This window comes from Lepisma saccharinum, chromosome 25 (genome assembly GCF_977018435.1).
Source record: "Lepisma saccharinum chromosome 25, izLepSacc3.1, whole genome shotgun sequence".
Taxonomy (NCBI): Eukaryota; Metazoa; Arthropoda; class Insecta; order Zygentoma; family Lepismatidae; genus Lepisma; species Lepisma saccharinum.
This window is the reverse complement of record NC_139253.1, coordinates 1,436,138-1,462,084: the sequence shown is the minus strand read 5'-3', so window position 1 is coordinate 1,462,084 and position 25,947 is coordinate 1,436,138. Positions and strand designations below refer to the sequence as shown.

The following is a 25,947-nucleotide window of genomic DNA, read 5'->3' as shown; positions in this document are numbered from 1 at the left end:
GTATGTGTCACATTTGTATTGACTGCTCTTTGTTATATTTCATTTTCATTTTAAAAAAATATTATTTCAAAACTTTACGCTTCACTATGTAAATATAATTCTTGTATATCTTAGTTTCCGAATATTTGTGTTGAATGAATTTTTTGAAATCTGTAGATTTTAGAAACAAATTCAATTTATTAGATTTGCTGGGTATTTCCACACACATGAAAACGAAAACAAATCACAATACAAAATAGGTCTGAACTATAAGACACCAATATTACTCATTTAATTAAGACAGTAATATTTATTTTCATTTCTGAAATTAAAGATCTCACTGACAGTATACACTAGATAATATATCAGATTTATCACATGAATATCGAACCCGAGAGTTAATATTTTTAACTTTGAATATGTTGTGTCCTAGAAGATAAAGAGAAAATACTGAACAGTTGTATATTTTTAAACCCAAATCGCTCGAAAATACTGTCAAATTTAGATGATATACTCGTAACAAATTAACTATAGAATTTTAATCTTTATGTTGAAACACACTTAGAAATACACTGATATATAACATTTAACAGATGTCGAATAATTATTAAGCTATTGATTGATTGAATTAATTTGTATTACTTCGCTTTTCTGCGACTCGCGGAGACGAGAATGAAATATGATGAAATTGATGTGTTGACACTCACAAGGAACACCCATGGAATTCGTCTCAGGATTCCTGGTGTCGTAGTGTGCTCTGATAGCCACTCCCCTACAGAGGGAGGCGAATTAAAGGCTTATAATAACATTTTTGTGAATAAAGAAAATTTTATTAAAATTTTTAAGTTACCTTTCTGAATTTTTTTGTGTTATTCAGAAGAAGATACAAAAGAATAAAGTTATAAGAGTCATTAATTACAAAACATGTATGTAAGTAAGATGACATTATCGAATGTTTCAGGACTGTACTGGAGGTTTACCAGCAATGGCGAAGTGGAATTTTATGTGTATTGTCTCCACTTAAGTTAGTTTAGTCATGGGATAGTAATATGCCATAAGAACACTAATTAATTCTAATTTTGTTCTAATTGTCTCATTTATTGTTTCTATATCTTAAACTCTGAATTACCCTACTTCATTTATGAAACAAACATAAGCTTGAAGAATCTATTTATGATAATCTTCACCCGTCACAAATTTTGCCACACAATTCGCACTCAAGAAAGTTTATGAAAAATTATTTCAAATATTTAAAGAAATAAAATTATTTAAATGTCTAGTAAATTTGTTCTGTGAAAATGAAATAAAACTGTTTCAGTAAACACATATACTTCACAGAATTTCCTGAAAGAATTAAGACGGCCCTAAAGTCATATCTCAGCAGTGTCACACACGTCACAACTAAAAGAAATGCATTTTCAGTAGCTGAGAATTGAGATTTGGGATGAATATTTTGAAATTGAATAACTTTCATGAAGGAAAATAAAATTACATAAATTGATAGAGCTGCATATATGAAGGTGCTAAGAAAATAATTTAAAAAATGAATGTAAATATGTCTGAATGTCACACCCGTCACAATGGAATTGCCCATACATAATCAACATTTTCATATAAACAGAATGAAAGGTGAAGGTATTGAAATATTATTAAGGGGTAATGCTCCCAAGTAATCTTGTCACTGTCTTATTGATGAGTATCACAACAATCAGTAGCTTCAATTGATTGAATTGTTGTTTGAAGTCCACTTGATTGACAAAGTCTAATCCGAACTGGACCTAATTCAAAATAGTATCTGAACCACTGTGCATTGTGCCTCCACCGGGTATCCAACCTGAGGTCAGTAGATTTTAAAATCACCAATAATTTCTTATATTTGCTGACATTTTGACGAGGTTTTTGAAAAGTAGCATGAACTTGTAGGCATGTGAAAATACATTGAATTCACATCTGGAGTTATTTATTGAAACAATTCACAAGACAGATGTGAATACATTAAGAGTTAAAAATCCAAATAATGTATCATACATAGGATATTTAGTTATGTGTAGCGTAAAACTTCACATTATTTCTAAAACTTTTGCTCTAAATGGTAGATCTCTATAAGAGAAGAATTATTATTAATTCATACAAACATCTTCCTAATAACATTTACCACTATCATAATCATTTCTTGTATGTGGAAGCAGTACAAAACAACTAATATAATTGTTATTTTTTAGCTTCCTCGCAAGGGGCTATAATTTATTTATTTATCTATTCTTCAAATAAATCTTTAACATTTACTTTCATGTATATATTCAATAACAATTATGAAAGTCACGCATTTTGATATTTATAAATATATATAGTTGTATTATATTGTGTCGCGATTACTTATTTTTTAATATTAATATTTTCTAGAACATAGGCACCGTCATGAAGGTATGTGTCACATTTGCATTGACTGCTCTATATTATATTTCATTTTCATTTCAAAAATAATATTGTTTCAAAACTTTAAGTTTCACTATGTAAATATAATTCTTGTATATTTTAGTGTTGAATATATTTTTCGAAATCTGTAGAATTTAGAAACAATTTGAATTTATTAGATTTGCTGGGTATTTCCACACACATGAAAACAAAAACAAATGACAATACAAAATAGGTATGAACTACAAGACACCAATATTACTCATTTAATTAAGACAGTAATATTTAATTTCATTCCTGAAATTAAAGATCTCCCTGACAGTATACACTAGATAATATATCAGATTTGTCTTTTGAATATGGAACCGGAGAGTTAATATTATTTAACTTTGAATATGTTCTGTCCTAGAAGGTAAAAAAAAGAAAAACCTCCACAGTTGTATATTATTAAGCCCTAATCGTTCGAAATTACTGTTAAATTTAGATGATATACTCGTAACAAATTAACTATAGAATATAAATCTTTATGGTGAAATGCACTTAGAAATACACTAATATAACATTTAGCAGATGTCGAATAGTTATTAAACTTTTGATTTATTGAATAAATTTGTATTACTTCGCTTTTCTGCGACTCGCGGAGACAAGAATGAAATATGATGAAATTGATGAAGGGACTCTCACAAGGAACACCCATGGAATTAGTCTCGGGGTTCCTGGTGTCGTAGTGTGCTCTGATAGCCACTCCGCTACAGAGGGCGGCGAATTAAAGGCTTATAATAACATTTTTGTGAATAAAGAAAATTTTATTAAAATTTTTAAATTACCTTTCTGAATTGTTTTGTGTTATTCAGAAGAAGATACAAAACAATTAAGTTATAAGAGTAATTAATTACAAAACATGTATGTAAGTAAGATGACATTATCGAATGTTTCAGGACTGTACTGGAGTTTTACCAGCAATAGCGAAGTGGAATTTTATGTGTATTGTCTCCACTTAAGTTAGTTTAGTCATGGGATAGTAATATGCCATAAGAACACTAATTAATTCTAATTTATTCTAATTGTCTCATTTATTGTTTCTATATCTTAAACTCTGAATTACCCTACTTCATTTATGAAACAAACATAAGCTTGAAGAATCTATTTATGATAATCTTCATCCGTCACAAAATTTGTCACACCCGTCGCACTCAAGAACGTTTATGAAGAAAGTTTTTCTAATATTTTAAAAAATAAAATCGTTTAAATGTCTAGTACATTTTTCTTGTGAAAATGAAATAAAATTGTTTCAGTAAACACATATACTTCACAGAATTTCCTGAAAGAATTAAGACGGTCCTAAAGTCATATCTCAGAAGTGTCACACCTGTCACAAGTACACGAAATGCATTTTCTGTAGCTGAGAATTGAGATGTGGGATGAATATTTTGAAATTGAATAACTTTCATAAAGGAAAATAAAATTACATAAATTGATAGAGCTGCATATATGAAGGTGTTAAGAAAATAATTTAAAAAATGAATGTAAATTTGTCTGAATGACACACGCGTCACAATGGAATTGCCCATACATAATCAACATTTTCATATAAACAGAATGAAAGGTGAAGCTATTGAAATATTATTACGTGATAATGCTCCCAAGTAATCTTTTCATTGTCTTATTGATGGGAATCACAACATTCAGTACCTTCAATTGATTGAATTGTTGTTTGAAGTCCACTTGATTGACAAATTCTAATGCAAACTGGACCTGATTCAAAATAGTATCTGAACCACTGTGCATTGTGCCTCCACCGGGTATCCAACCTGAGCTCAGTAGATTTTAAAATCACCAATAATTTCTCATATTTGCTGACATTTTGACGAGGTTTTTGAAAAGTAGCATGAACTTGTTAGGATACATTGAATTCACATCTGGAGTTATTTATTGAAAAAATTCACAAGACAGATCTGAATACACTAAGAGTTAAAAATCCAAATAATGTATCATACATAGGATATTTAGTTATGTGTAGCGTAAAACTTCACATAATTTCTAAAACTTTTGCTCTAAATGGTAGATCTCTATATGAGAAGAATTATTATTCATTCATACCACCCTCTTCCTAATAACATTTACCACTATCATAATCATTTCTTGTATGTGGAAGCAGTACAAAACAACTAATATAATTGTTATTTTTTACCTTCCTCGCAAGGGGCTATAATTTATTTATTTCTTTATTCTTCAAATAAATCTTTAACATTTACTTTCATGTGTAAATTCAATAACAATTATGAAAGTCCCACATTTTGATATTTATAAATATATATAGTTGTATTATATTGTGTCGCGATTACTTATTTTTTAATATTAATATTTTCTAGAACATAGGCACCGTCATGAAGGTATGTGTCACATTTGCATTGACTGCTCTTTATTATATTTCATTTTCATTTCAAAAATAATATTATTTCAAAACATTAAGTTTCACTATGTAAATATAATTCTTGTATATTTTAGTTTGCGAGAATATATATATATATATATATATATATAACCAACCTAATAGTGTTGAATATATTTTTTGAAATCTGTAGAATTTAGAAACAATTTGAATTTATTTGATTTGCTGGGTATTTCCACACACATGAAAACAAAAACAAATCACAATACAAAATAGGTCTGTACTACAAGACACCAATATTACTCATTTAATTAAGACAGTAATATTTATTTTCATTTCTGAAATTAAAGATCTCCCTGACAGTATACACTAGATAATATATCAGATTTGTCATTTGAATATCGAACCCGACAGTTAATATTATTTAACTTTGAATATGTTCTGTCCTAGAAGGTAAAAAAAAAACTCCACAGTTGTATATTATTAAGCCCTAATCGTTCGAAATTACTGTCAAATTTACATGATATACTCGTAGCAAATTAACTATAGAATTTTAATCTTTATGGTGAAACGCACTTAGAAATACACTGATATAACATTTAACAGATGTCGAATAGTTACTAATCTTTTGATTGATTGAATTAATTTGTATTACTTCGCTTTTCTGTGACTCGCGGAGACGAGAATGAAATATGATGAAATTGATGAAGGGACACTCACAAGGAACACTCATGGAATTCGTCTCGGGGTTCTGTAGCTGAGAATTGAGATGTGGGGGAATATTTTGAAATTGAATAACTTTCATCAAGGAAAATAAAATTACATGAATTGATAGAGGTGCATATATGAAGGTGCTAACAAAATAATTAAAAAAATTAATGTAAATTTCTCTGAATGTCACACCCGTCACAATGGAATTGACCATTCATAATCAACATTTTCACATAAAGAGAATGAAAAGAGAAGCTATTGAAATATTATTAAGTGATTATGCTCCCAAGTAATCTTTCCATTGTCTTATTGCTGGGAATCACAACATTCAGTAGCTTCAATTGATTGAATTGTTGTTTGAAGTCCACTTGATTGACAGAGTCTAATCGGAACTGGACCTAGTTCAAAATAGTATCTGAGCCACTGTGCATTGTGCCTCCACCGGGTATCCAACCTGAGATCAGTAGATTTTAAAATCACCATTAATTTCTTATATTTGCTGACATTTTGACGAGGTTTTTGAAAAGTGGCATGCACTTGTAGGCATGTGAGGATACATTGATTTCACATCTGGAGTTATTTATTGAAGCAATTCACAAGCCATATGTAAAATATTATCTTCTAGTATGCAATTAATCCTTATTACAAGCAAGTAAATGCATTAAGAGTTAAAAATCCAAATAATGTGTGTAAAATGGCCAAATAACACTGTATCCGAAACTCTGAGTAAATAAATAATGTATCATACATAGGCTATTTAGTTATGTGTCGCATAAAACTTCACATTATTTCTAAAACTTTTGCTCTCTTGTGTTTGGAAGCAGAACAAAACAACTAATATAATTGTTATTTTTCAGCTTCTTCGCAAGGGGCTATAATTTCTTTATTTCTTTATACTTCATATAAATGTTTAACACTTACATGCATATAGATCTTCAATAACTATTTTGAAAGTCACGCATTTGCATATATATATATATATATATATATATATATATATATATATATATATATATATATATATAGGTATAGGTATATAGGTATATATATATAGTTGTATTTTATTGTGTCACTATTAATTATCTTTTAATATTTAATATTTTCTAGAACATAGGCACCGTCATGAATGTATGTGTCACATTTTTATTGACTGCTCTTTTTTATAATTAATTTTCATTGCAAAAATAATATTATTTCAAAAATTGAAGTTTCACTATATAAATATATTTCTTGTATAGCTTAGTTTGCGAAAATATATATATATGAATAAAAGACAACTTAAAATGTTGAATGTATGTTCTGAAATCTGTAGTTTTTAGAATCAAATTTAATTTATTAGATTTGCTGGGTATTTTCACACACATGAAAAATAAAACCAATTAAATACAAAATGAGGTCTGAACTACAAGACACGAATATTAATAATTTAATTAAGACGGTAATATTTATTTTCTTTCCTGAACTTAAAGATCTCGCTGACAGTGTACACGACATTATATATATATATATATATATATATATATATACATATATATATACATATATAAAAATATTTAACTTTGATTATGTTGTGTCCTAGAAGGTAAAAAATAAACAAACCAAAACTCCAAAGTTGTGTATTATTAAGCATTAATCGTTCCAAAATATTGTCAAATTTATATGATATACTAGTAATAAATTGAAATAAACATAAAAAAAATATCAGAGATTTATATGATAAAAGATAAAGATGGTGATTTTCTAGCTGACCCAAGCGATATTCTAAATAGTTGGAAGAACTACTTTAATGACCTTTTAAATGTTCATGTAGGAGATAAACAGAAGTAAATAAAGTACACACAGCAGAACCTTTAGTTTCAGAACCTAACTTGACTGAAGTTAAAGATGCTATTAAAAGGCTAAAGGTTAACAAAGCAGCTTGGATTGATTTAATACCACCTGAGTTAATTAAGTATGGTGGAAATTCGTTAATATGTCAAATTCATAAATTAATTTCCTTAATATGGAATAAAGAAGAAATCCCTCAACAGTGGAAAGAATCCATAATTGTTCCTGTGTTTAAGAAAGGTGATAAAATGAACTGCAATAATTACCGTGGAATTTCTCTACTCTCAACAACATATAAAATATTATCTAACATTCGTTTAACAAGACTAACCCCATATGCTAATGAAATTTAGGTGATTATCAATGTGGATTTAAACGTAACAGATTAACTACAGATCAAATTTTTCACATCAGACATACACTTGAAAAAAAGTGGGAATATAATCAAAATGTCCATCAGCTATTCATTGATTTTAAAAAAAGCATATGATTCGGTCAAAAGAGATAAGTTATATAATATATTAGTCGAGTTTGGAATACCTAAGAAGCTTGTTAGTATGATAAAATTATGCACCAGTGAAACAGAAAGTCAAATTCGTGTGGGTATTAATGTGTCTGACAAATTTACAATTCATGATGGGTTAAAACAAAGACATGCATTATCTCCATTGCTCTTTAATTTTGCCTTAGAATATGCTGTTAGGAAGGTAAAAGAAACTAAAGAAGGACTAAAATTAAATGGTGTGACTCAGTTGTTAGCATATGCAGATGATGTAGACTTATTAGGGGATGATATAAATACAATTAAGAATAATGCTAAAATATTTTTCAAAACTGCTAAAGAGATAGGTTTGGAAGTTAACAAAGATAAAACTAAATATATGCTTACAGGCCGAAACCAAGTGTTCGGTAATTATCAAAATCTAATTATTGATAACAATTCGTTTGAACCAGTTTCCAAATTCAAATACTTAGGAGAAATATTAAGAAATAAAAATTATATTAAAGAGGAAATAAAAAGTAGGCTTAATTCAGGAAATGCATGTTACTTCTCTCTTCATAAACTTTTGTCTTCTCATTTAATATCTAAGAAACTAAAAGTTGAAATATACAAAACAGTAATTTTGCCTGTAGTATTATATGGGTGTGAAACTTGGCCCCTTACATTGAAAGAAGAACATAAATTGAGAGTATTTGAAAATAAGATCCTTAGGAAAATCTTTGGACCTAAAAGGGATGAGGAGACAGGTGAGTGGAGAAGGTTACATAATTTAGAACTACATGATTTGTATTCATGTCCAGATATTATTAGAATAATTAAATCAAGAAGACTTAGGTGGGCAGGCCATGTGGCACTAGTGGGAGAGGAAGCAGGAGTTCACATGATTCTTGTTGAGAAACCCGATGGTAAGAGACCTGTAGGAAGGCCAAGACGAAGATGGAGGTACAACGTTGAGATGGACCTAAGGGAAATCGGTAGGGATGGAAAGGAGAATATAGATATTGCTCAAGATAGGGACAGATGGAAGGCCTGTGTGGCTGCAGCCATGAACCTTCGGGTTTAAGAAGGCTAGAGAGTTAGTTAGTTAGTTATACTCGTAAGAAATTATCTATATAATTTTAATCTTTATGGTGAAACGCACATAAAAATACACTGATATATAACATTTAACAGATCTCAAATAAGTAGGTGAAACGGTAGGAGCTGGAAGGATCCTTTGACCTACTTTTTAATTTTTACGACGTTTTACGGACCAAACTAACCTACAATGAGAAAAAGATGGACAGAAGAGTCTCTGGCATCACTTTTTAACTATTTTTTACCTCTTGCAAATTTTGCTCTTATGCTGACCTCGCGCATTGACCTACTTTATTCATTTGACCTACATTTGATGTCGATCTTTTACGTTCTAAGCTAACCTACAAAAGGACAAAAAGTGTACTGTGCACTTTTAAGCTATTTTTTTACCTCGGTTTACATCGGTTTTCTCGGTCGCTAATTAAGCTGGAACCCTGATTTCTGTTGCGTGCTATTGGTATTGACAAAAACTACTCGACGAACGTAACTGAATGTTTCCATCTTCGCTGGTTGATGAAATATAGCAAAAACATGTTTTTCTAAGAAATTCAGTTTGCTAGTAAAATATCCATCGCAGATCTCTGATTTCACCGTCGACGGATACAGGAATTAAAGGACCATGAACTGCCAACGAAGCAGCAATTTGCACCCGATAGTTTTCGGGTTATTTTGGATTAAAATTCAAAGATGTTATTTCTAAGATGTTACGTAACTCGGAAACTATAAATCGGAGAAAATCCGTTTATGTTTATTTTGATATATTAAAACGAGAGCTATCGAGAGGTGTTTTTGCAAATTCTATATGGCGACCGGTGATCAGGAAAAATAAATGATATGCTTGATTTTTTTTATATATAAAACGTTATGAAATAGACTTAGCACTGTTCTGTGATCCTCTCGTTCTTCACGTCTTGGACGAATGACTTCTCTGCCACTAGGATTACGCTGCACAATGTGTCGTCGGGGATTGAATCGTGAAATTCGCACACGATCTTGATGTTTGTGCGATCGTTGACCATAACTTGTTTTCTCTTCGACGTGTTGGGTCTGTGCGCCTTGAATTTGCTGGGAGTGTAGTATACGTCCACGTTTCCCTCGGTCACTCTTTGGTAAGCAGAGTAAGCTTCGTATAATTTGAGAAAATCGTCTTGTGCTATGTCGAGGTTGTAATTTTCGCGAGGGAAAACTTCGTTCCTATCGTTCTTGAGGTATAACGCAAACTGATATTGCAGTTGTCGAATTTGCTGGAATCTTTTCCCTGATCGTTGTCTCTCCCGGTCTGGAAGAGTACTGTGACGAAATCTGGCATGTCGAACTGTATGTTGTTGAACTGCGTCGTGACGTCGAATTCGTAATGATTACCGGAAGCGGGTTTCTTCACGCACTGGTAACTGTAAAACTGAATGGACACTTGTGGATTTTTCAAGATTTCCGCTTTGTACTTGAAGCGTAATTCGTTTCGTATTCTACCACCAACATTCTCATTTCCATTTTCTGGATCACGCATTTTGCTGCTTCGGGTAATGTGTTTGGAAGCGGAGTGATCCCGTCCGGACCCAAGTTACTGTATCTCATCAAAACGTTGGTGTCGTTCGAGGATCTGTGAAAAGTGATTCTGAAACCTCCTTTCCACATGATTTCCTTGTATTCCGAGAAGAAACCCGGAAGCAGACGCATGGGAATCAGTACCGTGTGACTTTTCATTGACATTTTTGTTCCCGCTTCGAATCCTCTCGCTTGGTAGTAAGCGACATCCGTTTTCAATAATTTCAAAGTTCCCACTACCGTGGAAGTGATGCCTGGATAATCGACTCTATCGATGACCGTTCCGTGTTTCCTGACTTCGAGCTGTGAGATCAGGTAGTGTACGAAGTTGTCTACGAGTTTCAGATTTGCATTGGGCGGAAACTCTTCTCCGCTTTATTTTTCACCATGTCGAATTTAACGTACAGGTCTTCTCTGTGAGGATGAACGAATTCATCCCCGACATCGATGTCCACCTCTATCTCTCGGTTCGGTTCGTTGAGATTGGCGAACGTGCGACGGTCGGGAGGGAAAGATTGCAATTCGTAACTTTCAATTTGCTCCATTATAGTAGTTATTTACATGTTGATCTCGACGATGGCCGCTGAAGTCCACAATCTCACCTTTTTCGTTTGTCATCGCTAATTCAATCTGGTCGATTGTGGCATATGGGAAAGTAGATTGGTGACGAGGGAGTGAAGTTGATCGGTTCATTGAAATTCAAATTCGGTTTGAAGGTCGCTATGATTCCAGTTTGCTTGTGACTTCCGATATTAACTGCTTTCGTGATCATGCCTTCCGCCACGTTGCAGTGTACGTTCAAAGTTTCGATAGCTAGAAATTTAGGAATTTTAGCACTGAAGCGTTTTATGCGAAGTTTGAATTTGATGTTGTTCACGAAACCCAAAAGCTCTCCGATGGTTCCCAGGTCCACGGTTTCTGTTGCGGACACCAACTCAACTCTCTGGGTCACGGAATTTTGAGAGAGTAGTACTCCTCTCGGTAATTCGGCTTGCAAAGTGGAAAAATTGTACTGACCTGATGTTATGCTGATTTTTATGGTGTTGTCTTCTGTGATATTTGGAATCAGATACATGCTGTAAAAAAGCACGAAGAGCTATGGATTTTGGATAGACGATATCATCGTGCAACGTGAGTTTCAAGACCGAAGTCTCGCTTGTGAGATGGAACACTCCCATGATGTTTCAGGTTCCACAATGCTTTCTGGAAATCTCGAATCGGTTGGTTATTTATTCGTGACATGAATGCGAGATTGGAAACGCAAAGGTGACCGCAGTTCACTTCCTCGAAACCTTGGATTCTTTCGTCGTTGTAGTAGAGGTTGGAAACTTTGAGATATTTTACAAAAGTCGACGGAGGAACACCTCCGAAAGAATCGAAAACGAACGCGTTTGAATTTTTGAAATAACATATCCAGTGCATGCCTGGATTCTCGAAATTGCCCAAGTAGACGACTCCACACTCTTTTTTTCTTACGGTGGAGGGTAAAGAATCTGACATGAAAACTCCTCTAAAGTTTTTGATTCCCAAAGGTTCGATCAGAGATTCAATGTCGCGGTTACTGAGTGCTTCTTCTTTTTTTAAACTTGTTCAAAGCTTTGTCGCCTTTACCTTTTTTCTCCATGGCCAGATTGTGACGTTTCTGTTCTTCCAATTCCGCCTTGTTCTTTTTCAAGTCGATTACGGTTTTTGCGATGGCTACACTTCCACCTGCCAAACTTCCCACTGCACCCAAATCTGCTACAATTGCCGGAGTGCTGAATATGAAACAACCAACGTGGTGAAAAATCTTGATTGCAGCAATTTTTTCAATTGAGGAGTGCTGAGCAACAATTTCATTCCGTGACCTTTGGATAAGCAAGAACGTTTCTTTTCGCGTTGTTTCTTTTTGAGTAACCCGTCGAGGGCACCAAAATTTTTAGATTCGAGTACGGTACTTGGTAAACGACACCCTTGGGCTTCATGATGATGCTATGTTATTTATGTATATATTAAGGGTCTCACTCAGCGCGATATTCTTTTGTCTCTGTGATCTCGTAGATTTTTTCGCTGGGTCTATGAATTTTTGTTATTTTTATTTTGACGATATTCTATTTATATATTCTGGGAATTTTTCTCTGTGATCTCGGAGATTTTTTTGCCAGGTCTATGAGTTTTTGTTATTTTTATTTTGACGATATGTTATTTATATATTCTGGGAATTTTTTGTCTCTGTGATCATGTAGATTTTTTTCACAGGTGGATTATTTATGAAAGAAAAATATTTTTGTCTATTAAATAAATTCTATTACATGCTTCGATTTGATACCAGGAAGTTCCTTTCTCCCCTTGTACACGATTCGAGTTTTATTCTTAATTAAAATAAATAGTTTCTGATCAGATAAGATGTTAGCGTATCGATGTGGTAAAAGTATTCTATATTGACCGTCGAACAATAGACGCACTTTCGGACCATACCAAGTTGCAGCACCGGGAGTTATTGCGTAAGGTTTGCCCAATTCTAATTCCTGAATTTTTATATACTCTACTGATAAATTTAACATTTGTTTTAATGCTCGAGCTTCACTCATTTTTATAAAAAACCAAGCTACTGGATTTTTTCACGGTGTGTTATTTATATATCGAAGATTTTTTTGTCTCGCTGAGTTCTTTTTGACGATCGGTTACAATTTCCATCCCAATTTTCGTTTCGTGTTCATGGCGATGGTCGTGCCCAACGCTGCGACCCTTTCACCCAGAGAAGCGTCCCTGCTGATGAATCTTTCGAAAGCAGCATGTTTCTTATCTGCTTTGTGACGTGCATCTAGATCGATGTGTACATTGTAAGCGATGTCGTGATCTTTGCATGCGGCGTCCAACGGATTCACTCCTTTGTCTCCTTTTTCCAAGCGTTGTGCGAGTTTGGTTTCCGGTCCGCAATACTGATAACCTGGAATATTCATTTCGACCGGTAATTTGTTTATGATGTTGTTCACGAGTCCCTTTCCTTTTCCAACATTCCAAAATTTCGGCGGTAGAGTGTTGATGTTTTTGATAAGATATCCAATTCCTTTACTGTCGTTTACGATGAAGTTGGAGAGTTTGGTTCCGATCATGTCCACGATTTCTACTTTGTCGTTGTAAAAATTACGATTGCTTGCATTCTCTTCGCCTGCTATGGCAAGTAAACGATCCACGAGTTTCCTAACGTCGTTAACCCAAACGAATTCATTCGGCAACGTGTTGTAGAGTTTGACGCTGCTTCCACTTTTTGTATCGTTCCAAATAGGTTTGCTGAGATTCCTGTATTTCTCTCCGCTGCTTGATTTCACTCGATTCTGAGAAGCGTCGTTGTTTTGATACAGAGCATCAGACATTATCAAAATATCTCTGTAACTTTCATAATCTTCGTCCGTGTAATCTTGAGGATACTTTTTCGTGATGAGTTCCCAAAGTCGAACTGTTCCAGGATACCTAGCCCAACTATTTTTTTCACCTAAATTAAGTTTAACGTCGTCGCCTTCGAACGTGACTTTCGATTTTCTAATTTTTAAAATCACTCCTTCGTTGGTTTTCATGCTTGGGTACAATCCGAAAACCTCGCCCTTGTCGAATTTCCCGGTATTCAAATAATATCCTACCAATGGACCCAACTCGATTTTCTCCGAAGAAGATGAAATGCTTCCTATAGCTTGAGGACGTGTCGGAAGTTCGAGAGGTGTGTGAATGCTAGAGAGAGGCGTTGGAGGATAATCTTCATAATTTCGAGCAGCAAAATGTACGAGTTCCGAGATCAGATCCTTGTTCTGTTCCGTGCCATTTTTAATCTTTTTACCGAGACCGCTTATGGTGTCGATGATAGGTTGATCTTCGCGCTTGTTGTCTTCGTAGAATCCACGACTCTCGGATATCCAACCTTTGAATAGTTTCGCGAGGTAATCGCGCAGCATAAGATTGTCGTCTTCGATTTTACGTTTTGTCATTTTTGATATGGGGTTATTTTAAACGTCGTGTGACGTTACAAAGTCGTTGATTTTGTTTCTGCATTTTACGTCGTAGGGTTCTTGTGTCATGTCGATCGTTGCGCATCCGAAATTGTCACTGTTCCAGCAAGAAGAGCAGAATTTCTAAAATTCGTTGTAGTTAAAATCTCCACCACGTAGTCATCGTAGACATGCTTGAGGTTGGTGTGATCTTGACGAAACAAACAAATGAAATTATCATTGTCGAGTAGCAACTGTTTTGGAATTTTGGAAAACGTTTGAGCTAGGTAAAAGCAATCCATTCTCCTGTGACGACCCTGCGTGAAAAAGTTGCGAATATTATTTTGATTTTCTAAGATGATGTCGTCGTCGAACACAACTACAGAATTTTCGTGACAATCGCTGAAGGGTTTTATTTCCGATTCGAAGATAGCTATGTCCAGTCGATCGTACAATTTCATCAGTTGCTGGTATTTCGATTGTTCCAAACTTTTTGACAAAACGTACAGATGCCTGTTCTTCCAATCTAACCAATTCGGTGCAAGGAGAAAATTGTCCACAAGCAACGTGGTTTTTCCACAATCGTAAAGACCTACGATTAGACAACGAATGTTATCCGGAAGCAATTCGCCGTTCTCTTTTCTTTTAGTTTGACATTCCGAATCAGGTAGACGCTTCACTACGTTCCACGTACTCATAAGATCACTTCGTTTGCATCGATCCAACTCTTTTCCGGAAGTCCCAGCCATTTAACAAACAGTTTATTTTTTATTTTTTCTGCGCAATACTTTCTCCATGAGGTACGTGTCGGGGTATTTAGTTTTAGTGAGTTCCTCTTAGTAAAACCTTCCTTTCAAAATTTAACCGCGACTGTCCTTTATTATATACGTGTGACGGTTTCCGGATAGAACTCGTACTACGCAAAAAGTTCCGTGGTTTAATTTTTTGTGAATCCCTTCTCGAACGTGCGTTTGAATTTGCTGATCCTCACCTGATCTCCAACTTTGAATTTTGATTTCTTGGTCGTGGGACGATACTTTGGACAATAAACTGAATAAATTAATCTTCTCTCGTCGGATTTAGTAACATCGACGGGTTTCATGTGTATCATGCTGTGAACGGTGTGATTGTAATCGTCAATGAGTTTCGGAAGAATGTCGACCCACTTGTAATTTCCCTGAAGCGTGAAACGTTTCCACATGCGCGTTTTCAAAGTTCTATTAAATCTTTCCAAGACGCTGGCTTTGATGTGACAAAGTCGAATAATGCTGAATGACATGTTCTTGAATAAATTGTCTGAAAATCGAATTCTAGAATTCTTTTCCGTTATCCGTTTGAAGAAATCGACTACATCTACCATTTTATTTGAAAATGGTTTTGAATGCTTCGACCACGCATATTCCAGTTTTTTTATTTTAAAGGTAAAGCCCATGCGAATTTTGAAAATGTGTCTATGACGGTCATGAGGTACTTGGTGCCTTTGTTGATTTTATGTATTTTTTTAAAATTTCCTGTAATCATTTCAATCAGATCACTTTGCACAAAATCATCAATTCCTTTTTGTTACTACAGCTAAACGTTCGTAATAGCGACGTGCAGGTTTGTGCAACTCTTCAACTATAGCTTGTCTAGACAGTGAGTGCGAGATTACGTTTGAAGAAAATGACTTAAGTGATTGGATGTCTCGAAGGCGGCACTGGTATTTTGAATAAAAAGTTTATCTCCGGTGACTACATCAAAAACCGTAAGATCTTGATCCTTGTGTATTTCATATACGGAATGAATTTCTTTCTAGTACGCTAAAGGTATGTTTCCTGCCTTCTGGACTCCGCGCTTTCTTATTAATGTCATCGTAGGAACAGCGATCTGTTTTCCATGAGCCCAGTATGAAATTTCATGTATTTGTATGGTACCGTCGATTAAAAATATGTAATATGGCTTATGTGGACTTAATAGTAAAACTTGTTGTCCTTAACGAACTTGGAAGTTCCTTGCTGGTTCGGTATACTTTTAATTTCTATACCTTGCAAGGAAAACAATTTGGAAATTTTAGTATCCATAGCAACGAGATTACTGTGACGGTGTCCCAGTTTATTTTCTTTGGGTAACAATTGCTCGGCGATGTAATCCGTTATGGACGAAAATGACGGTTTGATTTTTATTTCGACGTTCAATTGTTTGTAGTTTTCGTTCAGTTCTTGCAACTTAGAACTGAAAGCGACTATCGTCGATTCCTGAGAGGCAGCATTAGTTTCAAGAACACCAACCTGTTCTCTGACGCTGACGACAATTTGCTGAAGATTTTCCAATAGATGCAATTTGGAACGTTTCACTGTAAGATCGTTTATTATGTTTCTCATATCGGTGAACTGCGTATGGAGATCGGTCACGCTCTACGATGTTGGTAACGTGGACACCATGTCGGGAAGTGAAGAAATTTCGTGCCGAATCTGTTCTGTGTCCGTCACTTCCGTTTTAATTTGTTTCAATATGCGTGAAATGTTTCTTTTGACGGCGCGAAGTTCTTCCGAGGTGGGAAGGCCAGCTACCATGATTTCGATTGCTTTGATACTTTCCACGTCACTGGATTCGGACAACGTCGACACTGCCGTTTTCAAATTCTGTAAATCTTCGTTCGACGGAACACTCGTCTGCAAGGTTTCGAGATCACGCTGTACGTTGTCAAAGAAATGATGAAAATGGTTGAGATTAGATTCGACGTTCAAATTTTCCAAGTAATCAATCTGCTGAACCGTGGTTAACGTGTCTTGAATACTGATCGCCTGATTTTGGAAGCTCTCCACGAGAGAGTGGATATTTTTTATTTCGTCGTTGATCAACTCCAAAGACGCTTGGAGTATAGCGATCGTAGTTTAAATGTGTTCGAAATCTTGGTAAGCCTCTAACTGAATCTTGATGTTCGCTACGCTCTTGCTGATAGCTTGCAATTCGTCGGAGGAAGGTAAATTGGTGATGGTGTCTTCCAAAATCTGCAGTATACTCTTAATTTCTTCAAGAGTGCTATGAATTTCTTCCGTTTAAAGTCTCTCCTTGATGAAATCCATGGTACGTTTCTCACTTTCGATCGTGGAAAATTCATCACGTAAGTTAGAGATGGCGTCATGAAACTGTTCGACCTCGAAATCATCTTTAAGGCCGCCTATCAAGTTTTGAAGTTCGGACAATTTTTTTACCAGGTTGGAAGTTCGTTCTTCAAGTTCAAGTTTCAATTTTTCTATATCTTTCGTTTGAATCTGCTGCAACTTCACCAAGTCGTTCTGAAGCGAACCAACGCTCAACTGTATATCTTGAACGTTGTCGATCGACGGTACGTCGGGATCATTTTTTAACAAAGATTTCAGTTCGGAATCTATTTTGAGAATGAGATCCAAGCATTGAGACTGAAGACTAGCTATTTCCGACTATAAATTGGTGTTGACTGTATTTTGCAAAGCTATCAGGTCGCTCCTTAACTTTTTAACCCTGACATCCAGCATAAGAATCTCGCTGGCATGATCCACGTGCTTCGTGTGTCCGAAAATATCGTTAGGCATTTTTATTACTATGGTTATTTATTTATTAACGATACGTGATTTTCAATTCTACGAAGAGAGGAATAAGTTTATCATATTCTCCCAGAAGTTCAACAAAACATAATCTCCTGCAGAAACATCATACGTTGTCGCAGAATCGATCTTATCATGGTTCATTCGATAAAGGTTCATGACGGAGGAAACCTTGATTTCGCCTACATTTTCTGGATTCACGGTTATTTGAAGTTTCCCGCCGATCGTAATCTTGTAGAAATTGAGGTTGTTGTTAAAGACGTAAAAAGTTCTACCGACGTCGTCATCGAATTTCGTCCAAATGTTGTTCAGGTGAATAATTAAATAACCGTTGAGATTAGGTAACACAGAAGGAAAGAGGTCATTGAAGCTTGGTGGTGCAGTTTCCATGATGATCTGCTTTCTGAAACCGAAGAAGTTCATAGGCATGGTTATTTTAATACATGTGAAAAAAAATTGAGACCGTTCGTATAATACAGTGCATGATTTTTTTTGTGGAGCATCTAAAACATTTCTTACCATCTTTCAAACAATAATAATACAAAGATCATGGTAACAGAATATCTTGCGAAATCAATTCACATCGTATGAGGCTGTGCTTCTATTTTGCTTGGGTCTAATATAAAAAATTAAGGTACGCAAACAGTAACTTCATCAGATCTCAATAATTTCTTTCGGCCAGTGAAAATCAAATTATTTTCGTCTATCACTGATGCGTTGTTACAATATTCGTTAAAGATTCATTTTATACTCTCTGCTATCTATGAAAACACGAAGGAGGAACAAGAAACTTACCATAATTACACTGGTGTTAAAATTCTCTACGCTGCCGACGCCAATGAGGTGGATGCCATTTGCAACCAGCTGTTTGAGGCTTTGTTGAATAAGCACGAGACTTTCCAAAAACGTGGACCGGGTTGGTCACTTTGCGGTTTACCGCACACTTTAACTTTGAAGATTGCACGCTACAACCCGATAGGAGCATCTAGTTACATCAATGTGCCTCCGGAAATAGCAAGTAAGAAATCCGACATCAATATTCAGAACGAGGATAACATGCTTTTTGTGGTGCATTATTGCTGATCATCACCCAGCGGGAAACGATGAACTTTGTTTATACCACTACAATAAGCCAGAATACCTCTCAGAATTCGAAAAATCTGTAGCCGGCATCAATTACCCAGCAAATCTTCGGGGCATATCAAAATTTGAGACTCAGTCTAAGAATAATAAAAACAGAAATATAGCAGTGCACGTTTTCGGCTTAGACAAAAATCACGCCATCTACGTTCTGAGATATAGCAAAATTGAAAGCAATCATGTCATCAGGTTGCTGCTGATCGAAGATGATGATAATTATCACTCCTGCTTAATACAAAACCTTGCAAAATTATCAACAAGTCAAATTACTAGACATGAAAATCAAATTCGAGTATGTGACAAATGTCTGAGTATATTTTACGGTCAAGGAAAGAAGAGTGTTGATGAAGAACTCCGAGATCACCTTCGTCTATGTAGTAAACGTCCGACTGAAGCTATCAAAATGCCTTCTCGAGGCATGAGGTTTTCTAACTACAAGGCATTACTCTGGTATCCCATGGTGATATGCGCCGACTTTGAAAGTTTTCAAGTTCCACTCGCCATCTGCGAACTGAATCCCAACTTATCGAGTACTACTGAAATTCTACACCACGAAGCCTGCGCTTTTGGATTGATGGTCAACAACACAGGCAATGTTATTTTACATCGTGGTAATGATGCTCCACAAAAATGTATCCAAACCTTGAAACAGTTGGCCATACAATTCGCTCCTGTACTAAGAGAAGACAAAACAATGAAGCCTCTTACCCAGGAAGAGAAGGAATCATACGACCGCGCCACCCACTGCGAAGTTTGTGAATGTAACTTCACTCTCCAAAATGTCAAAGTTCAACACCACAACAATCACTCGGGAATATATGTGCCCCCCCCCCCCTGTGTAATAACTGCAATCTCCAAATCAAGATAGCCAATTTTATACCGGTCTTCATACATAATTTGGAAGGATACGATGCCAAACTCTTCATAAAGGAAATGGGATGCGACGCTCAACCCATCAGCGTCGTAGCACGAATGAAGGAGAAATTCGTTTCCTTCAGCAAGAAAGTGGACATAGGAAATACTGAATAACTAGAAATTTGTTTTCTGTACTCGTACAACTTTCTGTCATCGAGTTTGAGCGTACTCGTATCTCAGCTCACCGACGACGATTTGGTTGCCACCAGGAGATGTTTTGACGACAATCATTTAGATTTGTTAAGGCCAAAAGGTATTTATGAGTATATGACAGACACTTCCAAATTCGCAGACACTGCGGTCCCTCCCCGTCATAAATTTTACAGTCGTCTTAGCGACACCTGTTGCAGCGAAGAAGAGTACGACCACGCACAGCAAGTATGGCACGTTTTTGGATGCCAAAGCATGGGTGATTACCATGATCTATACCTGAAACTGGATGTGATGTTATTGGGCGATCGTCTTCATCTTCATCGTTCCAGAGGAATAGCAGCATATGGTTTGGATCCCGCTTACAACTATACAACACCAGGATATTCTTGGCAAGCGATGATGAAGTCCACGAGGGTGGAGATAGGTCTCATCAAAGATGTCGATCAACTTCTGTTTGTTGAAGAAGGGAAACGTGGTAACCAACAAACTTCTTGGCATACTGGGATATGAAAAACCTATATGGCTATGCCATGTCCGAGCCTCTACCCATCGGAGAATACAAATGGAAGTGCAACGAGGAGCTTCAAGCATGTTTACATTGAACCGAAGACCATGAATTTGGATGTTTCCTGAAAGTAGATCTCCAATATCCACCATCACTACATCAAGAACATCACGGTTTTGCGATGGCACGTGTAATGGAAGCAGCTCCCGGCAACAAGCATCAAGAGAAAAAAACTCATCCTCACCTTCAAAACCAAAGAGAACTATGTTGTGCATTATCGTCTTCTTCACTTCTGCCTGCAACATGGAATGGTTTTGAAGCGTGTGTACTCGGGATTGAACTTCAGACAGGGCAGATGGCTAGCATCCTACATCGACGGCAACACACTACGTCGAGCGCAAGCTTCTTCTTCCGCCGATAAGGATCTCTATAAACTATTAAATAATAGCATCTACGGCAAGAGTATGGTCTTGGTCTCCGACCCGAAAAAAACTAAGAAAACTAATCGCTCAGCCAACGTACAAGAACTTCACCATACTGAGCGAAACGTTTGCACTTATCGAGAGATCACCTCGTTTCGTCACCTTTGACAAACCAATTGCCGTGGGTGTAGCGATCCTTGAACTATCGAAGCTGGCAAGTTCCACTACGACATCATGATGCCTCGATATGGAGAGGGGGTTGAAGTGGTGTACACCGACACGGATAGCTTCGTGTACAACATCCACACAGAGGATCTGTACAAAGATTTGAAAAGTATGAAAGAGCCTTCAGATTTCTGCAATTATCCTCACGACAACTTCCTCTTCGACACCAACAAAATAACGGTCGGGAAGATGAAGGATGAAGTCAACGGTCGCATCATCATAGAGTTTGCAGGTTGAGAGCGAAAATGTACAGCTTTAAGCTCCAGGACCAGAGTGAAGTAAAAAAAAGCGAAAGATGTGGGTCGTACAAGCTCCAGGAAGCTAACCATGCAAGACTACAAGTCGTGCTTGTTCAACAAGACCAACAAGCGTATGACAGAACATCGTATCACGAGCACCATCGCCCAGTTGCACACATCCAAGATCAACAAAGTGGTGCTTGATCCAAATGACAACAAAGTGAGGTTATTGGACTGCAACATCCACACTCGAGAATGGGGTTATGACGATGAAGAAGAAGAAGAAAGATGCAAAATCTGCTCGCGCATTAGACTCCTACTTCAAAGAAAAAAGAAGTAACGATTTTTCATATTTCTTGTTCCATTTTAATAAAATCACAATTGCACTAAAATCAAAATTATTTTTTTTTCACGCTGCAGGAGGAAGAAAGAAAAGAATTTTCACTAATGTTTAATAATTTTTGCATTATCAAAAAAAATATTCTCACTAATGTTTAATTATTTTTGTATTATCAAAAAAATATTCTCACTAATGGTTAATTTATTTTTGAATATTTTTTTCTATCATGTTATTTTTTTATGCGCACTACTTCTGAATATTTTTCTTTCTTTCAGATGGTGCAACCAGCTTTCCCTTCTATCACGCTAGGGAAATAAGCATGCAACTTTAGTTCTTACACATTCCATTCATCCATGTTAATTAACCAAAGTTTTCTTCTCAAATTATCTCTTTTCCTTATTTGTTTACTTCATTCATAAAAGGCCATACAAATTAATTGCAACAAAAAAATATCATACACTAGAATCGTTAGCTACACACATTGCATGCAAAACACACACACGGAGGTCCTCTGTAGGGAGTAATGGGGGTTTAAGAACATGAAAAACGTGAAACTCTACAGAGGCGTTGCTTATATGGCCGCGGCCGTTAGAACTGTGTTGGGTATCACGCATCCTTGGCGGGATAAAAAAAATTCTTCTTTTGGGGGCCAAGGATTTTCCTAACAAAAATAATTTTGATTGACGCACGTTGTTCGCCTTTATCATTTTACGCACATGTATGCCTCTTTCTATCTTCCACTGCGTAGGCAAGCAACGTGTGTTTAGGTTAGCTCAACCCGTGAATGATCGTGAAAATAAAAAGTAGATCACGCGGTAAGCGTAGTAAGAAAACATGTCGAACAATTGCAAGAGGTAAAAAATAGCTTAAAAAGTGTTTGCACTGTACTTTTCTTCCTCCTGTAGCTTAGCACGTAAAAGATCGACATCAAATGTAGGTGAAATAAATAAAGTAGGTCAAAGGCGAGGTCAGCATAAGAGCAAAATTTTCAAGAGGTACAAAATAGCTTAAAAAGTGATGCCAGAGCCTCTTCTATCCATTTTTTCCTCATTGTAGGTTAGTTTAGTCCGTAAAACGTCGTAAAAATAAAAAGTAGGTCAAAGGACCATTCCAGTTCCTACCTTTTCACCTACTCAAATAATTATTAAGTTTTTGATTGATTGGACTAATTTGTATTACTACGTTTTTGTGTCACTCGCGGAGACGAGAATGAAATATGATGAAAATGTGTCAGGGACACTCACAGGGAACACCCATGTCATTCGACTCGGGGTTCGTGGTGTCCTAGTGTGCTGTGATAGCCACTCCGCTACAGAGGTCGGCGAATTAAAGGTTTATAATAACCTTTTTGCGAATAGAGAGAATATTATTTAAATTTCCAAAATGTCTTTCTGAATTGTTTTGTGTTATTCAGAATAAAATATTAAGGCAATAAAGTTATAACAGTCATTAATTACAAAATATTTATGAAAAACTCAATATGCTGACCAAGGCAGAAATTAATTTAACTACACATTTGTACTTGGTGCAGAGTCTGAACAAGACCTTGCTAGAAGGTTGAAACGTTACGTTTAGTTTATGTTTTAACAAAATAAATTTCTGTCTTGGTCAGCATATTGAGTTTTTTATATCATGGAAACAAGGCTTAATGGTGTTATAATTGGACATTTTCCGATGCTGATGAGGATAATTAACAACTGGAAGGACTTGAAGAGGAAAGAAATGCACAAAGACGAACAAGAGAAGTTTCTGAGAAAATGTCTGGAGAGAATCACAGCGCCTCAAGGATAAAAATAAGTAAGAAGGGAGTGGTTTGCATCACCAGGAGATGTAAGATATTGGTTCAGAAAATCGAAAAAGAACTGATATGGAATGAAATAAGGGCAAGAAGAAATGAGATATAAATAATAAAGGAGGACCTGACAAGAATTGAAAAATCTATTGAAGATGGTCTCACTATTTTTACGATAGAATATACATTTTACGAAATGAAAAGCTGACTAGAGAAGTTTAGAGAGAAAATAAAAATAAAGTTGAAGAAGAAAGGAGAGGGACTAGGATGGAAAGAAGAAAAGGGCGAAGAGGAAGAAGAGGAGGATACCAGAAGAAAAGTTGTGGTAATATTGAATGTATACCTATGAAAAGAAGACGAAGCTATTTTAAAATTAGGAATTGATTTCAAAGTTAAAGAAATAAATAGAGATTATGAAGAAGGTATATATGACATTGAAGAAGCAGTACTCCATATAAAAGAGGAACCTTAAAGAAAAAAAAATTAGAAGAAGAACAACAGCCATACTGAAGAAAGAAATGGAAGAACAAGGAAAGTAGATAATTTGAGTCAAAAAGAAAGGGAAGGGATGAAGAAAATCAAGACAAGAAGTGATGTGGTGAGAGAGTAGGGGGATAAAGAAGTTGTAATTGTGGTGATGGAAAGGGAATGATACAAGAGGAGTATGAAGACCTAAACGAGAACGGATATGAGGATATTTATGGAACAGAAGAAGAACAAACTATAAGAGAAAGGTCATACAAGACTGTAAAATGAAAGGATTCAACACGTGCATAAAGGAGGCAGGAAGAATACCAAGTTTGAAAGGCTTTCCAATGATAGACAAATAGGAGATAAAGTTGAGACCAGTAATGGACTGCAGAAACAATATTTTGGAACACTTGGAAAATAAATTAAAGAACGTTATTGAAGTGTTAGTAAAACAGCAAGAAAGCAGAGCAGGTAAGAACAGTGAACAAGCAGTGGGCATCATAAAAGGACTTAAGTTAAATGAGATGAAGACGACAATGGTTAGCTTAGACGTGAAAAGTATGCTCCTAAGCATCAAGAGGGGACACGTTTTGGACATTGTTAAAAAGAGAATGGGACAAGAAATTATAGTAGAATGGGATAGTTAAAGGGTAGTGAAGGCGATGGAAACCATTTGGAATAACGGTTACAGTATAATGGGAAATAAAATAATGTTAATGAGTTTAGGACTGAATATAGGTGCTAGCCTAAGCACAACTTTTGGCTGAATTGGTTATGAATGAATGGGAAAATAAAGTGATAGAAAAACAAGGTGACAAAATAATTCTATTTTGCAGATATGTGGACGATTGTTTTGGCATATGGAAGGGTACGAAGAGGCTGCTCGACTATTTTGCCAAAGAAATCCAAAATGAAGAAAGAGTGATATTATTGGAACTCGAAATAGAAGAAGAAGACAAGATAAGCTACCTAGATATATTGATGAAAATTAAGGGAGGACAAGAAACTGAAACCACTTGGCATCAGAAGCAGTGTGCAGCAGGGGTATTCTGCCACGAAAGAAGTGATGTAAGTGAGGTGACAAAAATAAATTTTATAAAGGATATGGAGGACAGAATCAAGAAAATATGCACGAAAGAATGTGAAAAAGAAGGCAAAATAAATAACCTATGGAAAAAGCTGGAAAGAAAGGCTATGAGAAGGAGGATAGACTGGACACAAACAGAAGAAGGAAAAAAAGTGGCAGGGGAGAATTGGAAAAGTAAGAAAAAGAGGAAGAGAAGGAAAACGAGAGGAGATCTGGAATAAGGAGTATGTGGAAGACCACAGAAAAGATATGCAAATTGCTTAGGAAAGCGGGCATTAAAACTTACAGGAAGGGAAGGAGAATCATCTTAAGAATTAGGAGAATGCAAACAAGAAAAAGGAAAACAGACAAGAGGAAGAGGAAGGGATTATCTACGAAGTGAAATGTAAAAAATGTCAGAGTGTGTAAATAGGAGAAGCGAAAAAGTGGTTGAAAGACAGGTTGAAACAACATAGGGATGATGTACGACTTAAGAGTGAGAGAGAGAGAGAGAGAGAGATGCGATATTAAAACACACGAGAGAAACAGGACATGACATAGAGTGGGATGAAGCTGAGCAGATAGGAAGGGAGAAGAGAATACTAGTGAGAAAATGGAAGGAGGCCAAGGAAATAGAGACAAAAGGTAGAGAAGACACAATGAACTGGAATGGGGGACTGTCGATAAACAAAGAATGGAAGAA

General features: G+C 35.7%; 1 long non-coding RNA gene across 2 annotated transcripts in view; it reads left to right on the top strand.

Moving 5' to 3' along the window:
- Positions 1–4,764: 4,764 nt before the first annotated feature.
- The window catches only part of LOC145978627 (uncharacterized), an 88,896-nt gene continuing 67,713 nt past the window's right edge, over positions 4,765–25,947 (top strand). The window contains exon 1 of one of the 2 annotated variants that reach the window (XR_014440727.1): positions 4,765–4,787. This is a non-coding gene — a long non-coding RNA (uncharacterized LOC145978627). Of the gene's footprint in view, positions 4,788–6,606; positions 6,626–25,947 lie in introns of those variants that run through there. The other variant, XR_014440728.1, reaches the window with a different exon arrangement.